The sequence below is a fragment of the Apus apus genome, chromosome 3 (assembly GCF_020740795.1).
Source record: "Apus apus isolate bApuApu2 chromosome 3, bApuApu2.pri.cur, whole genome shotgun sequence".
In the NCBI taxonomy this organism is placed as follows: Eukaryota; Metazoa; Chordata; class Aves; order Apodiformes; family Apodidae; genus Apus; species Apus apus.
The window spans coordinates 104726799-104749601 of NC_067284.1; the positions used below are offsets into that span (position 1 = coordinate 104726799).

Below are 22803 nucleotides of genomic sequence, written 5' to 3' on the forward strand. Positions count from 1 at the left end.
CCGAAAGAGGGATTACAACATTCCACAAACGGGGACTGCAGCTGTATCAAATGACCAAATTTAAACAAAATGAGGGGAGACACAGTTAAGACTTGAACACAGGGTGAATGCTTTTAATATAAACTTTTTTTGCTAGTGACTGCTGGCTATAACACCTTCACAACAAATATAAATGTGTTTGGGGTCTCTATGTGCTCTTTCTATTTTACAACAAAAACGAAACAAAAAACCCAAAATACTTCTTCAGCACTTATATTTGGTAACCTAAAGAAAGAAACACATCTCTTGCTATTGTGGCTTCAGGCTGGCCAGCAGAAGCACAGAAGCCTGACTTGAAGATACAGAATTGCTGGTGGGTATCCTCTGCAAAGCAACAAAAGCTTCAGACCAATCCCTGCACATGGTCCAAGGCAGTTTTCCTGCCTGTTCCCTACCAGGCAACCTAGAGAGCCTTTTCCAGTGGGCATGGCAGGGGTTCCTGGTTGTTTGTGCTCTTTTCAAAAGCATTAATTCAGGAGTGCCCCGATGGTTTTCATTCGTACGTGGCGAGACAAGCCTGAGATTTCTTCTTCCTAATTCTCTGAAAGTGCTGCTTGCATCTTTGTCTTGATCAGCAGGACTCCACTTCAAAAACATGGCTGAAACAACATCCCTCTCTAAAACTAACAGAAGAAGTAGAAGAACAGATGATTTAGAAGTACAGTGACTGCCAAGCCTGTCATCTGTGTCCTTCCTATCCCGCCAGCAGCCCCGGGGAAAAGGGAACAGCAAGGCAGAGGTTATGACTTCAAAGAAACTCACCTACAGTAAATACCTCTCAGAGATACATTTATAAAGTGTTGCAACACCTGAAAATGCTGTTAACAGCATGAAATCTATTTAAAGTGGAGGGAATATGATCATTTAGGAATAAAGAAGGAGTTTGGGCTCAGCAAAGACCTAGGGCTAGGGTGGCGGAGGGTGTGTCTTGGTGGCTACATTTACATTTTTTCATCTCAAAGCCCCGTTGCAGAATAAAGGGGATGGGAACTCAATCACAGCAACTGGATTGCATGCCAAGCCGAAAAGTCCATTTGCTAGAGGAAAGAATGAAATTTAGTAAGACAGATGCGGAGAAAAAAAAATAACATAAGGAAAGGCTGGGAGGCTTCAGGTGAGATGAAGGCAGGACAACCCCCTGTTCCCCCCAAGCAACTGCAGGGTCTAGCCCATCAGTCCCCTAAATTAGGGGAAATCCAGAGCAGCCAAGGAGGCACCTCACCCTTAAAATTAATCCAGAACTCGCTCTTCCTCCCTGCAACAATATCCAATTTCATAGTTAAGAATTTAACCCTTCACTTGCCAGGGCTGCATCCATCACACTGCCTGATGTTAAGAGATGTCTCAGGCAAAGCCTGGCCACTGCTGGGTGTGTGATTTGTACTGATTGCTTTGGAGAGGAGGGGGGAAACAAAGAAAAAAAAGAAGAGCTGTGTACAGCCGAGGCTGCAGCATGCTCCTGCCCAAAACCTGCAAGCTCCTCAGGCTGGCAGGTACTAATCAGCACCTGGAAAGCATGAGGTTAGCAGTGAGGAGAACCCACCACGACTCTACAGGGTCACCTCTTCCAAAGCTGAATCTTGCCAGATACCAGATAGAAAAACAAAGACATCTTAAGAGTTGTAGGAGCTAAGGTCTTTTGTTTGTGTGTGATACAGCTTATCAGCCTCCCATAAAAAAGTAGCTGTTATGTCCAGGGGGAAAGGTGATCTTTTTGTGGTGAAAAATCCTGCATCCAACTGTGCCTTTACCAGGCAAAGCACTGTTTAATAATTAACTCAGAGCAGCATTTCCAGGACTGGATTTGGGCTCTGCTGGTTTCTGAACATTCACAGCCAGCCCCCAAGCTCCTCTCCCCCAGGCAACTCCAAGCTAACAGGTCAGGACAGCACACAGCAATACAGAAGTGATATTTTTTTCCAATTTTTACAACCATGCCTAGTTACCACCATAATTTGTGATACAAATGGAAGACAGCAAAGCAGAGAGCAAAGAAGAGCTTTGCCCAAAACCACAGGGCAAACACCACAGTCAAACAGAGCAGGGAAAGAGGGGTGGCTTCAGCTGCCACTACCCATGTGCCCCATCTTGGGCATCTGATTATCCACCCTTTGGCTACAAAACCGATCAGGGGAGGACATCTAGAACAGTAGTACCAGCATCTCCAAGCCACCACAGTCCCTGCTGCAGTGATCACCCCACCACAGTTTATGGAAGCATCCAACTCAAGAACATAAACCAGGTAGCCTACAGAGCATACATCACCAGTATCTTACTGGGACCAGTATTCAGACTGCAGTGAAGAGGAGCACAGGAGCAAGCCATGCTCAATCCAGAAGGAAATATCCCATTTTCCAGCCGAAACCAGCTTGAATGCAACAGTTTCTTGCAACACCAGCTATCTCAAACAGGGAATCGTGACAAAAGCAATATAACATTTCATCAGACAAAAGCAGCTATAATGATATATGTCATTTTGCTTTATGGCATGTCATCTAGAAGATGGTTTTCCAGGGGAATTATCAGGGGTTCAGGTCCTCCCCTCTCTGCAGAGTTATTGTCCACAGCAGTAAGCATTTCCATTCTTGATGGAGAGAGGCTTCAAACTCCACAGCCATACAGGAGCTGCAGCCAACCCATCATACAACTGCTATTTGTTTTACCATTTTGTGCATTTCTAAATACATTCCACTATCTTTCCAAGTTCCCACTTCCACTACAACAATTTTCCTTTAAGATATTACCAACTGTGGGCAAACCACAGACATGTTCAAGCTATTACATGCATCAGCTAGTAGAGGCTAGAAGGATGCTAAGTATACACTTCTTGCTCTGGAAGTTGTAGTAGCCCTTGCCATAAAACATTTTGATTTCCCAAGTTTGTGACTTTTAAAATTCTCTAGATATGGACACATTTCACCTGAGCAATACCACAAGCCAGCCTACAGCATAACACTGACTTACCAAAACCATGTATTATTCTGCCACCACAGCAATTAGCTATTCCATTTTGCAAAATATATTGAGAAAGCATAGTTGATTCAGGCAATAATTTCATCTTTATGAGCTTTTAAAAAAGCTCTCATAGCTACGAATGCAATGCAGACTGCCTGCACAGCTCATGTACAGAAAACAAACCAAAGAATGCCAAGGACAGAACAAAACAGTGACTTTTGCTTTCAGCAGCCTCAGTAATTAATTCCGCATGAAGAGGTGCTCCAGCAAAACCCACCTCCATGACAGGTTGAAACATTTTCTGCCAGAGGAAAGAAGAAACAGAGATCTGCAACCTTACCTCTGTTTTCCCAAGGTGAAAGATGTTTCATGGGAAAAACTGGACTCTTCAGTTAGTTAAACAGCAAAACAACGGAATCCTAGAGCCTCGACAAATGCAGGCATCGACCTTCCATGGGCAGTCTTCACATGAACTTCTGATGGGGGACCAGGATCAGTTACTGAGTCCTACAGAAGAAAAGACAGTTTGTTTGCATTCATCTTTCTGAATTATTATAATTCAGCATTCTAAGTAGAAAAACAACAGAGTTGAGATCCACTATTAATTCATGGCAGCATCACTAATAGCTTCCTCACCTTCTCAGTACCACCAATTGCAAGGCAACTTTTTTATTTCCTCAGAAAATAACTCATCAAGGCTCCTCAAGCTTCAAGCTACTCAGGGAAATAAAGTAAATGAAAGCTTAATACTCCAACTGATATGGGTTGTTTTTTTTTTCAAACTCTCCCCTCCCACTTTGCCAATGCCACTCCTACAAAATAAAGATTACCCTCCAGAAAAACACAGCACAGATCTGGTAGCAAATCTGCCATAGCGAGACAGCATCTACGCAACATGGGAGATAAAAAACTAGCACCAGAAAATTACAGTTGGTGTTTCCAGCCAACAGGCTGCAGACCACCGCTGAACTCATAAAACTCAAAGATAATGAGATCCTTCCCTGCCTCACAAAGGCACAGATAGTAAATTGCTGTTGTTACTAAGCATTAAGCTAGAACTGGATCAAGGGGATTTCTCCAGTTCCTCCTCTTTCCATATCACCATTGAAAAGCCAGGTTAGCCTCTGAACCTGAGACGAGCAATAATTATTTCTCTCCTGAAGCATGTATGCCATAAAAAGACACCCAGACTGCAGTATATCCATTTTCTTCACCTATTCCCTTTCCTGTAAGTCATACTAGTCTGAACATCATTCCTCTCAAGCCAAATCCTAGTATGTCAGCTGATCTGTAGCTGACAAATAACTGTGCTTGGTTGAAAAATTTAAGTTAATAAGATAGGGCTCTTCACATTGGGTTGCTCTGCATGAATTCTAATGAAAAAGTAAATAATTCAAAAAACAAACAAACAAACAAACCAACCCAACAACCATCTTCATAACCTTTCTTCAAAGCCACTCCACATGCTGCAGTTTTTATAGCTAAGCTTGCTACCCACTCCATCAAATCCTTTGGGACAGATATCCCAATGTTGCCAATTCTGAACTTTTATTTGTAGTAACTAGAGGATGCAATTCATCTTAATCAGCCTTAGATACCTAAGAGCTGGTTGGAAAGCAGAGCTGGTAATTCCAGGGTCTCTCTGCAGACAATAAACAAGGCACAAATCTCCCTTTGGAGATGCTGGATGGAGCCCAGCTGTGCCCAAAGGCTGCTGGCCACTTTAACAGATCAGGTTTGGTCTCCAAGGAACCACCAAGCCAGGTGTCCATATTAAATTACTTTCAGAATGTGTGGATTTTTTTTCTTTCTCTCTTTCTCCCACTGGGTTACAATTACTGGGTTAAATTTATACATCTACATCCAATCATCTAAAGTTAGATTGGGAGTACCATTATTAGTTCAAAAGCTGCTTGTCCCCATCACTGCTCCTGCTATTACAAAAGAAATTACTTGTATGGACAGGGTCATTAGAATACTGTCTTAATAAAACACCCATCATCATTAGCAACACAAGACTCTTAAAAGTCACATTAGTGCATGTAAATGAACACAAAAGATGCACAAACTGTTTTATCACCCCAGCTTCCAGTCTGAACATTGCATTTTACCAACAGAAAAAGGTCTTTGAATTTCTAAATAATATATATGTCCCAGCTGCTTTCACTAGCCCTACAATAAATAGACAAAATTATGCTAATAAAGGAATGTTTCCAAATTCCCAGGGCAAGGTGTGTCTCAGGGCAGGGGGATTAAGCTCCCAAAACTAAAAAGAAAAGATGACCCTGTTTTAAAAAATAAAATAACACCTCTCAGTCTGGCTCCCATGAAAAAAAAAAAGCAACAACCAGGATTAAAAGTATTTATCATAAAAAGAAAAACTAAACTCAGTATTAAAATATATCAGAAACATAGTGATTTGAAACAACAAAAGGAACAAAATGCATTGAGAGGAGCCATAATACTCACAGGCTTGAGTGTGTGGGGTTATAAAAATGACCTAGGAACAGCAAAGTCCTGCAATGGCCAAGGACTGTTGCTGCACAGAAACAGAGCAACCAGAGCAGTATTGTGGGAACAGCAGAAGAACACAACAAATATTTCTGTTCATTAATTAAGAAAGAAAGCAGATGGTATAGTCAAGCCACAGGAAACATTTTCTATTCCAAACAGCAATGCAGGCAGATGTGAAACAACAGCTAACAGAGCTGGTACGTTTTCAGTCAGGAGATCTTCAACTGCATCCCAGAGGCTTTAAATGAGCTGGACAAGAAAAACTCTGGAGCATTTTTTGCAGCTTCCTGCAAGTCTAACTTGGGAGGTTTGAGAGCATCAGAGGACACACTGTTGTGCTGATATTTCAGATGTGTGAGCAGGATGATTGAGCTAATAACATTCTATCAGCCCAGGAAGAAAACTGAAATGCTGGTATAAAACCTAATTAGAAATTATAGTTAGTAAATAACTGATGTCTGTCAGCACAGAGATCTTAAATCAATTGTACGTGTTTATATTCACACTACAAGATCGGCTGCAAACTTTGCTCTGATGCAACAACATACTTAGAGCTTGGTGAATCATATAACTTTGTAAAGTATGATTTCTGGAATTACATTACATAATGTGGAATATATTAAACAGATTAATAATTGGCCAAGCGACAAGTCATTAAATATAACTAGATCATCATTAATCACGTGCTGGCACTGAAATCCCAGAAGGAACTGTTCTTGCACCCTACATTACTCATCCTCCCGCAAGCCATGAACAAAAGCCATTGCAACTCAGTCTCACAATGGCTCTGAAAGCTGCAGAGAGTGAAGGGCACAAGATCCAGATCTCCTACCAACCTGACTACAAGCAAAGACCTTGCACATCTCTGTTATCAAATATGAACTTGCATCTGGCAGCACAGAGAACCTTCCCAGTCCAGATGGGATTAACAGAGGAGGGACACAGCAGCAGCTGATGAAGGCAGCAGCTGCCTGCTCAGTGCAAGAACAAGGAGGCAAGAAACGAAAGTAGCAGACGGCAAGTCCAAAACCAAACAAGATGCAGCAGTTTCTTCACACACCACCCAGCTGAGTGGTTTAGCTCCTTGCCATGGGATGTTCATGCTAAAAGTCTTTGCAAGCTCAAGGAAAGACTGGCCCTGTCACTGAGAAGACAGTCATAATGGTTACTAATCAGAGGGACATCATCTCCACTGAGAAAGTCCTGGACTTGTTGAGCAATCAGAGGCTGGAGAGTTGGCAAAGTGTCACATGGAGTCTACCCATTTCTCACACCCTTCTGCAGGCTCCATTTTTAGTAACAGGGTGCAGATCCATCAATGCCATTCTTATATTCTCACCTAAGAGTAGAGAACACTGTACTTTGGAAAAGATCTCTGTGGTGGTGGTCCACCAACCACACATGGCTTCCTTTGGAGGCAGCCCAGCATCATCCACACGCATGAAAAACTCCCAAACCTGGGAGCTCAACCCACTGCTTCAAATACAACTGAACTTGGGAGGTCCTACAGCCTCTTGTGCAGGTGACCATATAAGATAATATTCATAAACTCTTCAGTTCCAGAGACACTGCAAATATGGCTTCTAAAACACAAATATCTTGCAGGAAGCCTCAGAGTCACTCCAGACTGCAGTGCAGTGCACAGAAAGTAGCAGGGTGATGCCATCCCAGGGTCATCAGATGATCTGAGCCCACACCAGCAGAAGAAAACAGGTTTGAGAGGCAGATAGAAACATGCACCTCATTTAGAGAGCACCAAAGATCTTCCAGACATAATTCCCTGGCAGAACTGCCCTATACCCTCAAGTTCTCCCATACTGCACACACTTTCTTGTCCCCACCCACATGAAAATTTTGCAAAGCTTTCCCAGATTGTTACTACTCAGCCTGCGTGGAGACCACTACCTGTAGCCCATGAATCACAGGAAGGAGCTAATGGAGCTGGATCTTGGCTTTTTCTTTCCAAAACATCACAACTTGAGGCAATAATGAAAGAAAAGTTACAAGTGCTATTACATACAAGCTTTCAGTTTAAGATATAAAGAGATCTGGAAGACTGATAAAATAAATATCCATAGATTATATATATCAACAGTCCAGAATATTTTCCCTTTCATCAGAAAGCCTTTTAATTAGTAGGCATATGCACTTAAAATTTTCCAACATTAAAATCTCTCAATAAAGCTTGCACTGACTTTGCTCTTCAGTTTTCTTCCCAAATCCTGTACTCAGCATTTCTTGTTTAAACTACTGACAGCTTTCACTGAATGGTTTGAACTTATTTGATTCAGGTGTATCTGTGGGTTTGCACCCAACAAAGCATCAAAGTCAAGTTGTTCCCTGCAACCCAACAAAGCACAAACAAAAATATCCCACACATGTCAATGGATCGGAACCTGGTTTTAAACAGTTGGAGCTGAGGGCAAGAAGTGGGTTATCCACAATCTCATTAAGTGTATCCTCAGAAGCTGCTTTGAGCAAGGTTCAGACCAGACAACCTCCTGACACCTCTTCCACCTCAACTATCCTGCATTAACTATAGCAGATTCAGCATATTCAAAGTTCTCCTTATCCCATAAAAATAGATTCAGACATGCACAGGAGATCCTGGTATCTCACTGAACCCATCAGCCTTTCCACCCATATGTCTGCTTTGAAATTCTACTAATCACCCGAAAAATTACTGGAGAGGATAAGGAAGCTAAAATCTAGCATGGTGTTTTGCTAAAGGTCAACTGATAATATATTTTTAAGTATACTAAACCGTTTCAGATGTTCCAGCAACTAGAAGAAACAACTTCCTGCCATTCTTCATCCAAGCTAAATCTCACCCCAAACCTTTAATCTCTAGCTTACTACAACATTTTCCAGTCCCTTGAAGTCATGTGCTTTCCCCCACATCTTCAGCTGTGGACCTACAGGGCATAAACACTTTGCAAGTGTGTTCTCACACAGCCCATGACAGACAGAGCCACCACAGCACCTTTGAAGTGGTCATCATTTCTCATGTGAAACATCCATCTTTCAATATATCCTTTGTTATATTTTCCTTTAGGCTCTAAATATTTTACTGGTGACTGTTTAATATTAAAATGCATAAACAAGGGTCCGTGGAGGCAGGACCAGAAACAGCATTGCTCTCCTCACTTGATGAGTGGCCTCCAGACACAGAGACACCACAGATCTGGGTTTGTCCAACACTGTGACGGTAGAATCCTCTCCTGTGTTTCTGCTGCAAAAGTTTGTTCCATTCAGCCTAGGTAATAAAAGCTAATAAATTATAGCCAACTATAAAAAGCAAGTGGAAAGGAGTTAGGAGGGATTTCATGTTTATTTTATGTTGACAAAACCGTAATTTATTTACTTGTTTTCATTGCTGCATTATATATAAAAAGGACACACAACAAAGTACTAATAAAGAACAGCTTTGTGGCAAGGGGTTGCACAGAGCTGCCTGCAAGGACCCTCCATCTCTTCCTGCTTACAAGTATCTACAGCACCAAATATTTTTTTGCAACTCTTCCAAACTGCAAGGCTGCTGGGCCAGCGTAAATGGTGCATTTTTAAAAGGGATATTTAACCTCCCTATGGACTAAGGACATTCAGGCAACAGTTTCAAGGCAATGCTAATTCTCACTGCATTTCACCCATGGTGAAAGTACTCATTCAGGTTCCCTTTAAATTTGATTTTGCTCAAGAACTTGTACATGTTTTGGGCACCTGGAAAGCATGTTTTTCTCCTTATCTACTTTTTCATGTACAACTGCCTGATTTCTACCGAATACCAACTAAGTGTTGCAGGAGACACGGACAGAAAAGCTGTTTTGCAAGACGGCTAAATCTGCTTGCCAGTTAACTGTTGCAAATTAAAAGGTCAGAAAAACAATCACTGTATTTGGAAAGAATAATTTTACACAACTAAGACTTCAAAAAAAAAAAAAAATTAACTTTGTTCCAGTAAAGCAAGTTGTCTTATCTACCCCTGAGGAAGTTTAATAAACAGCTTTCTGTACTTCTTAGGTTTTGAACATGTGCCAGGTTTTGCAGGGATCTCGCTCACCCTAAATGAAACTGCAGGGCTTTAAATGAAAAGCAGAAAGTGTAAAATATGTTTTTAAAAGAAATCTGAAGGAGAAATTGATTGGGTTTGTTCATTTAGTCAATCAATAACAACAGGCAACACTAATACTAAAGTTACAGCCGGAGATTTCTCCTACTGTTACAGATCAAGACGAGTGAATTAACCTGCTGGTTCCCAAAGCCCAAGGTGCTCCTGTAAGACCAGAGAAGCACATCCTGGAGCCTAAGTTGGAAGCCCTGCCAAACTATGGCTAAGTCGAAGCTAAGGCAGCTCCAGGTGGGAACACTGGGATTTATCCATTGAGGCTCCCAGCAAGTGCTGCTGAAGCCATTTTGGGGAGAGGAGAGAGGCAGAAATAGCTTCAAGGTTAGTGCAAAGCAGCAGCAACAGCATTTGCTGGACTACTGTTCAACTCTCCTGGTCTTGACTGGACTAACTGGCAGTTGTTCTTGGGGACATCTGGAGGATGAAGATGCCAGGCTGAATTTTACTGCCACACAGAATCACAGAATTGTTCTGACTGAAAAAAACCTTTAAAATTATCAAGTCTGACCCCAGCACTGCCAAGGCCACCACTAAACGATGTCACTCAGCACCACAGCTACATGGCTTAGAAATCCCTCTAGGGATGGGGACCCCATCACTGCCCTGGGCAGCCTGGGCCAGGGCCTGACAACCCTTGCCAGGAAGAAATTGTTCCCAATATCTCATCTAATCCTCCTCTGGCACAACTTGAGGACTTTTCCTCTTGTCCTATAACTTGTTGCTTGGGAGAAAAGACTGACCTCCCCTTGCTTCAACCACCTTTCATGGAGTTGTAGAGAGTGAGAAGGCCTCCCCTCAGCCTCCTTTTCTCCAGGCTGAACACCCCCAGTTCCCTCAGCTGTTCCTCATCACACTTGTGCTCCAGACCCTTCCCCCTCTTGCCCTTCTCTGGACATGCTCCAGCCCCTCAATGTCCTTCTTGCAGTGAGAAGCCCAAAACTGAACCCAGGATTTGAGGTATGGCCTCACATGACACAATATTTGGGGTCTGACCCATTAAGAGACAAACAAAGAGATAAACCAAGATGAAGGGTTGCCAGGTTCCCTAATTCCAGCAATCTGTATGATGGCACAAAGGAAGAGCTCATAGAAAGGAAAAGCTGTATTCATGTGTTCAATACCAAGTATAAAATAACATCTTTCAGCAGGTTTCCACAACTGTCTCCTATGTCCATGAATGCTCAACCTGCCCTAGATTTCCTGCATTATAATTGGCATTTCTTCCTTCACCCTCCTCATCACAACACAAAGCCCAGAGTTTCCCATTTTGGTATTTATGCAAATTGCTGTAAATTTGAACCAGCTCAAGATTTTACAAGTGCTGTGAAGCTGTAACAGCACTTTGCTGGTGAAAGTCCCCAGATGGAACTTCAGGAGCTTCAGGAAGTGGAAATCACACAAGCCAAAAATCTCTCCCTTGTCATGACTTGACCATCAGCAACTCTGGAGAACACCAAACCTGCTGCAGGATCCTGCAAAGAGAATAAATCTGAAAGCTCTTTAGCAGCTCACTTTTCCAAGGGTGCTCCAGTCATCCCTGCTACATTACATGTAAGCAGGACTCTTGGTTTGCATCCTAAAAGCAAAAATTTGCTTTAACAGAGGAAAAAAATCCCCAAATTAACCCATAGCTTGCACCCAGCAAAAGACATCATTAGATTTATGTCTAAAACTCTCAAGGCATTAATGGCCTTAACTACACTTTATATTAGTTTTTAATAACTTCCTGATATAGATTAGATATAACTTTATTCTTCCTTCTCTGGCTGAATGTGAACTCTACAAGCACCCTAAGTTCTGGAACAGCATCCACATTCTCAGAATATTCGGTTTCTCTCATTAGGGCAAATTTGGTTTCAAGCCAAGCAACACATAAATAATTATTTACACAGCTCAGTACTCCTGCGGTGCTCAGGTTCCTTTTCTCCCAAAGCCTCACAGTTATCTTGAAAAGAGTCTACTGTCATTTGCAAAGTATTTTGTCAGACTGATGCCAAAGGTTGATAACTGTTCGCTTGCTTAATGTCAGCTCCTTGGAAAGGCTAAAATGCATGACGTTTCTAAAGGACTATACTTGAAGTTATCTCCGAGTAATCTAAGAGAGATGATGCCGTACAGAAGAGAGTAACTGGTTTGAAGAGCTGTGCAAATGCTAATTCCTTGGGCTGGAAAGAAGATGCAGCTTTGAAAGTGGAATTTAAGCTGTCACAGGTTCCCTGTTCCAACAAAACCAGCTCCTACCACAGTTAAAAAATAAATCGCTTATCTAAGATCTCCTGCAAAGAACAATCTTGATCTTTGTAACGTAAGACTGACTTTAAATTCTTTCCTATCTTTTTTCTCTCTCTACTCAAAGCCAATAACAATGATTAAACAATGACAAATGGGTCTGTACGGGTACCATTGTGAAACAGGCTGCTGTCCAAGTGAACCTTAAATGATGTACAAATATGCTGTTTTACCAAGAGATGCACAGACACTGTGGTGGCCTCAGCCCTTCACAATCATTCAAACAGCTGTGCACTGGATTACAAGTACGTGGCACAGTACTTTAAACTGTTTACTTTCTTACTATCCATCATTAAAATGTGCTTAACAACAAGCACCAGCAGCCTGGGACAGATGCTCTTGCCTTTTTTCCTTACACAACAAAATGCAATTTAAAAAAAAACCTAATAGAGAAGGATATCATAATTAAAATATATAAAGGATATTGTATATAAAATTTCAGAGCTCAAAAATTTCTGTTAATATATTAACATTGAAAAGGTGTACTAAAATCCAACAGTGACAACTTTGCTATTAATTCATGTGGCTGAACTTCCAGCTCTTAAATATCCTTGTCTTACATTTTTAACTCTAAAGATGCCTTGCTCCCTGGCATCAAAACAAGACAGAGGGAGGCATTAGACATTGTGAGATCCTAACTCATAGAATCACAGAATGGTGTGGGTTGGAAGGGAACTTTAAAGGTCATCTAATCTAACCCCCTGCAGTGAGCAGGGGCATCTTCAACTAGAACAGGTTGCTCAGAGTCCTGTCCAATTCTCTTGATTTCAATGCTTTTGGAATTTCAATTACACTAGACCTCCAACACTGTTTCAAGAAAGCCTGGGTCATGCTGAGTCAAGCTTGGGAGTAAGCATCAACTGAAGATGGAAAGCACTCTGCACTATCACAGTACACAGCTCTAATAAAAACTCACTCTCCTCAGCCCTGTGATTTCAGACCTGTACCTCATCACCTTTATTGAATCCAAACTGTGGCAGAGCTCATTATAATCCAGCAGCAATTTAGAAGTTTCTGAGAAACTCACTCAATAGGTTTCTTTAAAAAGTAAAGCCAATGAAATAATTTTAGAATGTTCTCTGAAGCTTCTTGAGTGTCATGTCTTAATGATTAAATATATTGGGATGATGAAGGGGAAAAAAGAAATGGAAGATGACTTTCTGAAACAAGATTCTGCTCTTGAAAACTGCTCTTCTCTCACTGCTGCTATTACTCACATCATGATATTTGAGATTTTTATACAATGCAGATAGCTCAGATAAACATACTGGATATGAACACAGAAGCATTGCATTTACTGTAATCCCTGGCTGACAATTAAATAACACAAAGTATATTAATACTAAGAAAACAATTATACTAGAGTTATAACTCCATATATTATGGAAAAGCATAAAACCATATATGTGTAATATAGGAATATGTAGCTATAGCTACACAGAGAAAATTCAGTTGTAAAAAGGTAATTTTGAAGACTTTAATGAGCAGAAAAAAAACGTAAAGCAAAACCTTCATCACTGCTATGTTACTGCACACTAAAATACAACGCTGTTTAAACACTTTAAATCCATGTTTATCTTTTTTAATTATTTCAGTACGGTATTAAAAAAAAGCAACACTGAGACTTCATTAAAAAAAATACATAAAGTTGCAAGAACATTTCTAGAAGATTCCATTACATTCAGGACCAAGGATGGGAAACGGCTTCTTCTTGTTCCACAAGAGAGGAAAAGGTGGGTGCAGGGGGAAGGAAATTCCACATACAAGAGCATCCAATGTACAAGTTGCCACTGGAGCCGGCAACAGGTACCACTGTGGATGGGGACCATTAAAGGTGGCTTGGAATATATCATCAAAGCTTTTAAGATGACATGCTTATCAGCCTGAATGCCTAACCTGTGCTTTAGAAGTACAGGATTACTGGGAGTAGAGGGTCTGTGTTTGTACAGAAGAGCTGTAATGAACTTAAAAGCTTTACAGCTCTTTCTCATGTATTTATGCTTATTAAAAAAATAAATAAACCCCAGATGCCCTAAGATTCTCTGTAGTTATAACTTAAGCTATTTGAATGCTTTGTTTGAATTGAATCCCAATGTAAATTGGAAATTCCCTCCCCTAGATTTCATGCACTATTTTGGCTTAAATAACTTTGCTGACCACACTGCAGAAGGTGAGCAAGAGGATGCTAAGGGTGGTCATCCCACTCCTGCAAATGACCATGATGGCCAGGCATTCAATGTGGGACTGAAATGACAAGGACAATTGCTTCATATCCTCAGCTACTCACATCCCCTGCCAGATCAGATTCAATCATTGTCATTTTTCATATAAAGTCTATTCCATGCTATAAACTGGCTTTGACTGGGCACTGGTGGACAAGCAGCTCCAGAGCAGTGAACAGGGGACTGTATAAGGGAAACACAGACATCTCAAACAGAAAAGACCAGGGTTAATGATTGCTTTTCACTCAAATAGCTCATGAAATCTCCTATCACCCAGGCTCCTCTGCTCTTGAATCTATCATGTCCTACCATCGCTCCAGACCCACCCTGAGAATCGTGCTTGTTTTCTGTGTGGTCTGCCATCAAAAGAGGGCATGGGCAGGGCAGGAAAAAGATTCTTCAGAAACAGATGACTGTAGTCATGTAAGTTGAATGTAATGTTATAAAAGGGGGTGGGTGGGAGGAACTGATTACGAACTGCTTTAAGACAATCCATTGAGATGGGCTTTCTGCAAAACATGTCTCTTGCAGAACTTCAGATTCTGAAGCCAAATCAACACCTTAATGTTCAAGTTTCTCCCATTCACTAGTCCAGAGCCCAAGCTCCCCACTGCTCTGATACTTCCAGGAAACCAATGCCAACAACATAGGATTTGGCTGAGAATTTCCACCTGTGGCTAGTGGCGATATGAAAAAGCCATTTTCCGTGAAGCTCCTCAAACCAGTCCCAAACCACTGCTTTTCCTTTTTGGAATGAAAAGCAGATGCTAAACAAATCAAAGGACACTTATCTAAACAATTGCTGAGATTCAACATCTCTCTTCATTATCCAGCTGAAATACATTCTCTTCACATTCATATTCCCAGCTCCTATCTGTTTATTGGTTTGCAATGGTGGGGAATTTCCTTCTCCTTTTCCAATAGCAACTCAGTAACCACAGCACATTTGGCAGTTTCTTTGACAATATTCCTTTGAAGCATTAACCAAAAGGGGATGGAAATGAGAAACAGCTCCACTGGAGGTGGGATAAAGATGCAAGCCACTGTAGAAACTTCAGCCAAGGTCAAATCCCCTGAAATAACTCCTCAGTGCCTTCATTTGAGGAGAGAATTTGATATACCCTTTTCTGACAAACAAGCTAGCAGCAAAGCGAAGGATTCAGAAGTGTCACCTCCAATATCCAGTCAAAACCTGTACAACACGCAGCCTCCAAATCTCTTTGATCTACCAAAGAACAGCATGTTTTGCAGGCAAAACCACCTTAAAGGAACCAGGGGCTTCAGGTGAGCATATACAATGTGCCCAAAACATGAGTTCAGTGAGGCTGAGCTCTCTGTATCCTAGATGGATGCTTTTCTGCCTTGTCCCACAGTGAAGGACCCTCCTGGCAGGACCTGCACCACAGGACCACCAAGCCTTGGCTGCCATGATCTCTTGAATTGCAGACCCATGTCCCAAAGCAGATGGGATCACCACAATGACAGCCCAGGCATCTTTGGGCAGAAGACACCATGGTGGCAAAGAAGCACCCTGAAGTCTTCAGCAGTCCAAAAGTCCTGAATTTGGCAAAGTAATTCCTCTATTGAGCTCAGAAATTCAGATCATCTCCAATCATACTTCATTCAAGTAACTAGAAAGGGAGCACAGAGGAAAACAGGATCTCAACTAAAGCATCCATTATACTTAATCCCCAGATTGCTCCAGTGTGTTTGTACTCTAACATGAGAGCACTCCAGCTGCAATTTGCTGTATAGAAACACAACCAGAAGGCAGAGAACATTGCAAATCCAGCAAAAAATACCCATCCCTCTGTTATATGTATTACCAAAGCAGTCTCCTAAGCCATTAGCACGACATCTCCATTTCCATGCCATCCCGAGCTACACAAGTGGGTTTGCTGACCACGCGCTCCTTTTCCTGTCACATGCACAGCACTAGAAGGAAACGCACCCACGTCCTCGCCTGAGCAACAAGGTTGTTATCATTAACTGCAGCAGCAAAACAACTCACCAAATTATCAAATATGTGCATAAAGCAGAAGGGATAAGGAAAATTTGGAAATCCAGGCAAACTTCCTCACACTTCAGCTTTCACAGGTGTAAAATGAGAATTATTGATGGAGACACTTTTTGTTAAGTGCTACGGGCTTTGCTTCCTGCACCTTGTAAAGCATCAATGTCTCCTGAGCAAACGACTTTGCAAAACTTTTGTAGATCTGGAAAAGGAAATTACATTAATCCAAACAGATGGTTAATCAAAAGGTTAGCTTCTGGTTCTGCAGCCAGAGGAAACAGGTTTTTCTTCAGCAGAAATAAATCATATAAATAATATAAACACCAGTGGCTTAAGTCAAAATAATAGTTTAGAACAATATGGATTTAACACCTTCAGCATCATCCTGCTAATCTCAGCATTCCTGACTTTCAGCAGCTGAGCCTTAAAATAATTTAAGTCATTATAGGTCTTGCAGTGTCTGCACTGCTTCTGCAAACACCTCCCAGGGTGAGGCAGGCGAGCAGCTCAGCAGCACGGGCTTCTGGTCACGTTCCCAAAATGCAAACGGGTACAAAGAACAGAATCTGCATTTCCTTTCAGTGGCAGAATTTTCATTTATCAGCAGCCAAAACTGCTGGACAATCACAGAACCCCAACTGTGGGCTGGAGGGGCATTTTGGAAGGTTTTTTCTTGGTGTCTTTTTTTTTTTCCCCAACACAAAAATTGGAAGGGTCAACATTAAAGTTTTAGAATGGCTTGGGTTGGAAGGGGCCTTTATCTAGTCCAACCTCTCCTGCAGTGAGCAGGGACATCTTCAACTAGATCAGGCTGCTCAAAGCCTCAAAGTCTCACCACGTGCCAGAAGACCATTGTTAAGCACTGGACTGCAGCAAGAGACTGTGTTAAAATAAGCTCTTTGGAGATGAGCTTTATATATAACATTTCCATGGTTACCTCCATGCAAGTTACCATGGATTAGATGGGACTAAGCACTTATTTTTTCCAAAGCCATTTATAAGCATTTAAGAGATTTTTTCCATTCTTGCCTCAAAGTATTTCATACCATTATCCACTGTTTTTCTGATCATATACATTATGTATTAAGTCTTAACCAAAACTTCATTTTATACTTTCACAGTTTACAGGAACCACATTAGAGATAGGTATGATATGAAGATTTAGATTTGTGTAAAATGTTAAGCTAATCTTGACAGCTAGCAAAGTCCTAGTGCGAAGTAAAGGCTCAAAGAAAGTATTTTACCATTCTACCAGATGAAACTGCTGTTGGATCAGACATTTTTCCAGATGTTAGAAGTCAGGGGCCATACTCGCATCAATAACCATGACTAACACCTACACAAGTGTGTTTAAACAATAATATCAATGATTCTTGTCATGACTGAAGGATCTCAAACTGAAATGCTGGTGTTTTCAGTCCAAAGAATGAAATCCGTATGATTATCCAAAATTAGAGCTATTTCTGCTCAGCATCACTTATGGAAAAACTATTATCTGGAAAGAATTTATTCATTTGTATGTTTAATGAAACTTTCAAGGCTATAGGACCCCTGGGAGGTCCCCTACAACAACTGGTGTGCAATAGGTCCAGGAGCTGCAGACCTAAGTGAACATCATACTCTACGCTCAGCTCAGTCACCTGGCTGGTTGAGCAAACAACATACAACCTACCCACTCCAGCATTTTCCTCAAGTGAAAATTGGGAGAAACAGACCTTTATAAGCATCTCTGAGGTTTACTCTCAGTGCTATACCAAAAAAGATAAATACTATTTCACACAAGAAGCCAACACAGGACAGAAGATCCCAGTTGGAAAGCCAGCTGGTCCATCAGAAGGGAACATTCAGTTCAGCAAAATGAGTTGTGTCTGTCACAACCTGCACTGCCCACCTATGACAAAATGTCAACTAGATTTACACAACGGATTTTATTTCCATTCAACAGCCAGCCTTGCTTTGCATCACATGGTCAGAAGAGGCAAATCCTAGAATCACAGAATGGTTTGGGTTGTGAGGGACCTTAAAGGTAATCCAGTCCCAACCCCCTGCCATGGGCAGGGACACCTCCCACTAGACCAGGTTGCTCCAAGCCCCATCCAACCTGGCCTTCAACACTGCCAGGGATAGGGCAGCCACACCTGCTCTGGGCAACCTGGGCCAGTGTCTCACCACCCTCACAGCAAAGAATTTCTTCCTCAGATCTCATCTCAATCTCCCCTCTTGCTGCTTGAAACCATTACCCCTCATCCAATCACTCCATGGCCTTGTCAGAAGCCCCTCCCCAGCTTTCCTGTAGCCCCCTGAGGTACTGGAAGGTGCTCTAAGGTCTCTGCAGAGCCTTCTGCTCTCCAGGCTGAACAACCCCAACTCTCTCAGGCTGTCTCCAGAGCAAAAGTGCTCCAGCCCTCACATCATCTCCATGGCCTCCTTTGGATTTGCTCTAACAGCTCCATGTCTTTATTTTGTGGACTCCAAAACCAGACACAGTACTGCAAGTGGGTTCTCCTGACCAGGGAAATACTAACAGCTTCTGTTCTACTGCCCCCCAAATACCCACATCTTGTCCTTTCTTCTTTGAGCATTAAAATAATCCCCACAAATGTAGGGCAGAGCAGACAAATAATTAATTTAAAAGATCTATCCCATCTGTCTGGGACCATGGGTGTGTTATAATATGTTAAAACATACAGAAAATGAGTTACACACCCGTGTTATTTGCAGTCCCACTTATCTTCGTCAAACTGCCAGAGGCATCCTAATCCCTAGTTTCAAGAGAATAATTTCTTAAAAATTAAAGGAAAGCAATTTTCAAAACCATCCCACCTTGGATGCTAGGTGCTCCAGCAGCGTGGGTTTGACTCACCAGACCAATGTTGCCCCCAACACTGGTCTAAGCCAGGCTGCCCTTCGGCCTACAGCAACAAAAATTATGAGCTCCTGTTTCCCAGTGGATTTCCATCAGCTTCATGTGGGGCTGTAATGAGAACATAGCATGGAGGCAGCCAGATGTGCCCCACAGCTGTCTTTAAGGAGCAGTACCCAAACCCTGGGAGGAGATACAGTTGGGAACACATGACTTTCTGCTGGATCAGCCAGTCCATTCATCCCCATCTTCCCTTCAGATCTGCAATTTTAACTCTGCCATCGCTGGGCATGTCACCAAGATACAGTAAAGACAAATGTATTTCTGGAGGAGCCATAGGAAAATTGCAAATCTGGGATAACATGATCAAGATATCATACTCTTTGTGATTTGCACCACAGAATCATGGGTGTGATATGACAATAACTGTCCCTAAGTGGTCTCACTTCACAGGGTTATCGCTCACTCAAGCAAAACTTCAACAGATTGTCAGGACGTGGCAAAGTTGAAGGGTTCAACCATGGAATCATTCTCTTACGTTAAAGCAGCTTTCCATAAAGTTTTACAAAGAGTCTTTCTTTTAATTTGGACACTGTAAAATGTAATTTCTATACCTCAGTACATCTTGAGAAGGAGATACAGGTAAATAGTAATTTTAAAAAATCCTACTGAATAGTAGGATATGGAGACTCTAGGGAACTATTTTATTCCCAAAGAAAAGCAATAATGTAATCAAAATAAGCTTCACAAAGGAATTATTTTTTCAGATCAATCTTAAGCAAGAGTGTGATCAAAACTGTACAGGAATCTAAAAATATTTGGCCAGAGGAAACACGGAACAGAGAAGCAGCCCTAGATGATCTGTTAAAGGGATTTATTCCACTTTTTTCCTTTCTTTTAGAGGTTTCTAAGGGGGTTAGGTAGCAGGTGGTCTAAACACAAAGTGGTCTGAGTAGCAGGACACAAACCATCAAGAACATTCAGAGCATTCACACCACAAGGAGCAGGATGAGTGTCATTGCACTATCTCTAGTGGGCTTTTGCTCCGCTTATCAAAGTCAGGCTTAGCACTAACAGTGGGTAAATCAATCCAAATACTATCCATGCAACCCTAGGCCTGCATGGGGACACCGTGTTTCAAAAGAAATGGCTTTAAAGCATGTTACTAGTTGGCTGAAATTCTTCATCTTGGGAGCAGCCCATCTACAAACATTTTGTCTTTTCAATCACATTAAAGCAAATTAAATCCCCAGTGTTTGAAGTCTGAAGTGAACTCACTCCATGGTAATTACCTCCTGTTCACATACAAGTAGCTGCTTGTGCCAACCCAGCTCGCTGTTGCTTCAGGAGGCGATGCTCCAAAGTGCTGCCGTAGTGCCATGGCTGTTTACATTTCTGAAGACAAGTCTAAAACATTATTTTTCCTCCCTTGCTTTAGAAAACACTCTATAGAAGAGCTTGTTTAGCAGAAGATGGTGGAAGCTTTTGAAAAAGTACAGTGAAGCTTGGACAAACACCATTTCAAAACTGCTTCCTAGTGCGAGCTGTGTAAAATTATCTTGGATACATGCTTTTCCCACTTAGTTAAGTCAGGCTGAAAGGGAGAATTCCCCAGTGATTCAGCACATCGTTTGAAAACGTGATGCTTTTATTAAGCCTGAACAAAGCAGGGCCATTCAAGGAGGCACCTGATTTCTGAGCACCTGGAGATGTTCAGCACTTTGCCAGGCACTCGGGGTGGGTCCATGCACAGCATGCACAGGGAAAGCAAAGCTCTGCTGATGAAGGTACAAGCCCACAGGTACCAGCATAATATTGACAACACCTCCAGGAAAAGGATTTATTGGTTTAATTTGGTCCTCCTAGAAGGGTTCAGCACAGTATCAGCAAGTTAGTTCAGGCTTCAGACACAAAAAGATGCAAGGTGCTGGAAAAACCGCATTGCATCTTACTCCCTTTCCATCCCTCAGGTATCCACCTCTCTCCTTACCAATACCCATCCTCCTCTTCTGAAATCTTCACTAGTTCTACCTGTCAAAAATTCACACTCCCTTCAACACAAAAAACCCAGTCCCAGAGTCCATCATCACTCCATTAAGGGTGGTTTTGTATTTTAGGGTGCATTTCTCACTTAGCACCAACATCACCATGTGGCTCAGCAGCAGCAGCTGGCCTTTCAGTTCCCTTCAGCTCTCACAAGAAGATCCCAAAATGCACAGAAATTAGCCAAAAAGTCCTCCACAAGCTTGTTGGTTAGAAGTTCCTGGCACCTAGGAGAGACCCTCATGGTCCTAATCCAGGTCTTGTTCTCCAAGTGCTCAGCACTTCCATCTGAAGTTTTATTTCAAAGACCTTACGGACACACAATATGAAGAGTAAAAATGTGGAGAATGGAACCAGAGATGAGAGATTGTCCCAGCAGACAGAAATTAAACTTAACGTGCCTTCTTGAGAGTGCTCTCATATAAATAAGTATTTTGAAGCTGATAAAGTGTTATTAAGCATTAATATACTTATAAATATCTGCTCTACAGGAAGCAACAAGATCAGCTAGGAGGATTTGGCTATATACAAAACATACTCAATTCCTATACTAAGCAAATTACAGGAAAATATTTTTGGCTCTGTGTAGGAATGTGATCTTTAAGTTGATTGTCCCATCTCTTGAAAGCTATCCAAGTGGGCAGGCAAAACAGGGGAGTAAGCAAAATTCATCTTTGAGAAACCCTGTCATAACAAACCAGGCACCCTGGGTCATTACCTGTAAGACTGGGGCTGTGTGGAGATCATCAGTTAGAATCCAAACTAAAAAGCTACTGGAGGGTGGGCCAGGCAAACTACATCAAAATCCAGAAGCTAAGTTCAGCAAATACTGTTTACTAAAAACAAGGATTGAGATCCAAAGGCAAGCTCTGCTTGCGTCCATCTGGCAAATGTCTGAAACATCCTCTCAAAGCTCTCTTGGCTCTGCAAGACCAGGACTTTATCCTCTAAGGAAAAGAGATTGCAAACAGCTCACAAACCTCCTCTGTGCAGACTTCAGTCCCTGTGGATGTGAACTGAGACACAGTTTCTTCTCTTTATTCCCAGCACAGGAAATAACAGACTGGGAGATGTTATCTTTTCCAGTTTGACCAGTAAGAAGTCTAAACCTCTTATAAGATGTAAAACACCTATTCTGGTTTCACCTTTATGTGCTTGGCATTTAGAAAGGATACACACAAATTTTATTCCCAAGCAAACACACAACTGTATCAGGCAAAGTGGAAAAAGGGACATCCATATGGGGTAACAGACCTATGTCTTCCTAGTCAGGCTAAGCCTGCAAATGGTGGGCCCAGTACAACCGTGTGTAACTTGCCAGCTTTCCTGGAAGAAGTTACTGCAGTCAAGACCTTTAGTCAACTGATGAAATAAAGAACACTTGCCCCAGGCTCAAATGGATATTTCATTAATTATCTGAGAATTAAGCTAAGATTAAGTGGAGATAGAGACCTCTCTTACAGGAGCAGAGGTCAAGAACTAAGAATTTGTTTAATTTCATGGATAAGAACAAACTGACATCAATAAGAAACAACGTCTGACAAATGCACTCTTAAACACAGGCCTGAGATTTTGTAATGCTAATATTTGTGTATAGACTGAATACACTGAAGGAACTCCATTAATGCTTCTCAGCTTATGAACCTTCTCCATCTGTGGAAAAAGACTCAATTTGGGTAATAACATCTATAGTTTACTGGAAAGTGCTGGCCCCCACCAAAGTAAAGTGTGCTTTTAG

The 22803-nt window shown here is 41.7% G+C and overlaps 1 protein-coding gene across 11 annotated transcripts in view; it reads right to left on the reverse strand.

The window, feature by feature from the left end:
* The window catches only part of NCOA1 (nuclear receptor coactivator 1), a 182676-nt gene that overhangs the window by 125879 nt on the left and 33994 nt on the right, over window positions 1–22803 (reverse strand). For all 11 annotated transcript variants that reach the window (XM_051615136.1, XM_051615135.1, XM_051615134.1 and 8 more), the window contains exon 2: window positions 3335–3501. The gene's annotated coding sequence lies outside the window, so the exon portion shown is untranslated. The remainder of the gene's footprint in view (window positions 1–3334; window positions 3502–22803) is intronic.